General features: G+C 55.5%; 1 pseudogene; it reads right to left on the reverse strand.

Moving 5' to 3' along the window:
• Nucleotides 1-362: 362 nt before the first annotated feature.
• Nucleotides 363-2,833, reverse strand: LOC127298711 (L-type lectin-domain containing receptor kinase IX.2-like; annotated as a pseudogene).
• Nucleotides 2,834-3,114: the final 281 nt, after the last annotated feature.

Genomic DNA, 3,114 nt, shown 5'->3' on the forward strand with positions numbered 1-3,114 from the left:
TTGATCGATGGATACCTCCATCGAGCGCAGTGTATATATGAGTGTTTGGCAGTCGCACGTGGACCTGGACTCTGTTTGAACAGAGACCGGACCGGGTACGCAAGGCGTATGTTGTAAGAATAGAAACTCGATCGATGGACGAAGCGAACAACGGACGAAGGAAATCAACGGACCGAGCCACGGAAACACTTCTCGCTTTATTATTAGGTATAGATAGATTTAGTGGTCCAGATAACAGGAGTAGTTGCTCCCGAGAGCCAAAACTCCACTCCCGAACAACCCCACTTACCTTGATATGGCCCAGAATTAAGCTGCATTAATGTATAACTCCGATCCTAAATCCTGACGCAAGGATTCACAAAAAAAAAAAAGCACACACACACATCAACCATTTCAGCAGTGCGTCTAAATCTCTCGTACAACTATTTTGCTGGCTTACTCATTAATGGGACAACCATCTCTTTTTAAGATTGAGGATGGTTACAGAAGTTGTCGCTCTGAATTTAATCAGTGAGCGATGTCCTGGGTGGTCCGTGTGTTCCAATGAGATCGTCGTCACCGGCCGTCGGCACTGCTTAAGACCAGCGTCCCAAAACTCAAAGGGTTTGTGGGTGGCCCGTAGGTTGCCACAGGCATCCTCGCCGGCAGGCTCGGCAATGGTGCTTCGAATCGCAACACGTTCACAGCTTGCCTGATGGACGGCCTCATGCCGCGATCGGGGTGCGCGCACCAGAGCCCGACGACCATCACTTGCTCCATCTCCTTACCGTCGTACTCGCCCCTAATAAGCCGCTCGTCGGCGGCAACAAGGATTCCTCCATCGCCGTACAAGTTCCACACCCATTGAACTAGGTGAGCGACATCACCATTCGCCTGAACCACGGCAGGCCGGCGCCCGCAGGAGGACCCCGAAGCTGTAGACGTCTGACTCGACGCTCGCCCTGCCGGATAGCATGCTCTCTGGATCGAAGTACCCCAATGTGCCGGCCAAGCCAGTCGTGTAAGATCTTCTGCCGTCATTAATAAATCTCGCGAGACCGAAGTCGCCAAGCTTGGCGATGAAGGAGGAGTCTAGCATGATGTTGCTTGGCTTGATGTCTCTGTGAACCACGCGTTGCTCCGTCTCCTGGTGTAAATATAGAAGTGCAGAACCTACACCGAGCACGATCTCATACCTGAAAAATGTCAAAAGTATCACAATAGAGTGAGGAAAATGCAAGAGTCTCGCAAGAAACGCTAAATTCATGCATGATTATGTGGAGTGGAACTAGCTTACGAAATACATACCTAACTGGCCATGCCAGCACGCAGTCTGGTTTGTGCAAATGAGTGTCAAGGCTGCCATTATGCATCAACTCGTAGACCAAGAGCAGCTCGTCGCCGCCATGGCACCATCCAATGAGCTGCACGAGGTTCCGATGCCTGAGCCGACTAATGATGCTCACCTCGGAGACGAACTCCTTCCAGCCCTGTCGAGAGGTCTCAGACACCCTCTTGATGGCCACTTCACGGTTCATGTCGCTCAGGAATCCTCGATACACTGATCCAAAGCCTCCTTTTCCGAGCGCCCTGTCGTCGGAGTAGTTATCAGTGGCGACAGTGAGTTCGTCGTAGTAAAATCGTCGGGGGGCACCGGCTCCTTGGTCAAGCTCGTCCTCCACGAGTTCTCCACGGAAGAGTCTCGCATGTTTGGGTATTTTTTTGTCTGTTTTCATGGCGTTGCTTCTCCCCCGGCGGTGGAGGAAGAAGCAAACCGCGATGCTGGCGGAAAGTAGGAAGGTTCCGCATGCGGCAGCCACACCAGTGGACACTTGTAGTTTGCGGCCTTCCCAGCTCGAGGCACCTTTTTCATGTTATGGAAAATATGAAACAGATAATGAGGAACATTGACGCATTTTTAACGGCCGAGAAAACCAAATACTCCCCTGTTTTCTAAAACAAAAACGCCTTGAACTGGTGAGCACTGATTACTGACCTTGTGGCCGGCAACCGGCGCCGTCGATGAAGCCGTCGCCCTCGAACCCCTCCATGCATCAGCACCGGAACACCTCCTGCCCCGTCGGCGCAGTGAACTGGGTGCAGTTGGCGCTGGGAGAACAGCGGCACCGACCCTGCACCCACCAGTCCAGCCTCAGCAAGCCCAGCAGTAACCCGGGCGTCGGTTCATCCTGGTAGCTCATCGACGAGACAAGCCCGACGCACTCCGAGCTGAGCACCTCATGCTTTCTCAGAAAATGGCGGCCGCTGGAGTCGCTGGGCGGAAGAGACACGATGCAGCGGATGGACTCGTTGGCGGAGCAGTGGGACGAGCTCCTGCTCATGTTGCTGGCAGGTGGGTTGCTGCTGCAGTCGCTGATGATGCGGGCACCCTGAGCTACTGGGCTGCATGAGCTAACGACGAGGGTGTTCCCGGAGCTGGGCGCGTAGTTGTCCGAGAAGAGCGCCCCGACGGTCGCGTTGAACGCGCGGGAGCAGTCGGGGATCAGCTCGAGGATGATCCCCCGCGCCGTGACATTACGCACGTGCAGTCCCAGCTCGCGCGCGTCCCCGAGCCACGCGACGTCGTCGTCGCAGCCGAGACGTATCGTGCAGCCGCTGGAGAAGCCGAACGGGTAGGGGAGTTTCATGCTCCCGCAGCTACGCTCGCAGCTACCGTCGCCGCCGCCACCCGCTCCAGCAGCTCGGCTTGCCGCGTGCAGCAGGACCACCACCATTGCCGCCAGGGGCAGCACTGTCGTGCCCCGCATATCACACGGAGACTTTTTTTTTGCGGGTATGAGCCATGGCAAGCAAGTCAAGCGAGCTGCAGTTGGCCGGGCCGGGTGGTGGTGTCCACTTACCCATTGGGTTCACGCAGCCCCTGTTGTTGCTTTCCATTGTGACTTGCTTGGTGCTGGAACGCAGAGCCGTCGTCGTCCTCCGGCTCATCCACACCAGTTCCAGCACACCCAGACGCGCTCAACCTACGCATAGTCGCATATGCATACTGCCCGGCCGTACGAAGCACGGTAAGTTAGGCTTGGTTGACGAAGACTCAGTCGGCAAGTTTATTCGGCCGGCATCAATAATATTGTTCGGAAAACGTCGGAGTCACGTCCACATCGAGGACCATGG

The sequence above is a fragment of the Lolium perenne genome, chromosome 5 (assembly GCF_019359855.2).
Source record: "Lolium perenne isolate Kyuss_39 chromosome 5, Kyuss_2.0, whole genome shotgun sequence".
Taxonomy (NCBI): Eukaryota; Viridiplantae; Streptophyta; class Magnoliopsida; order Poales; family Poaceae; genus Lolium; species Lolium perenne.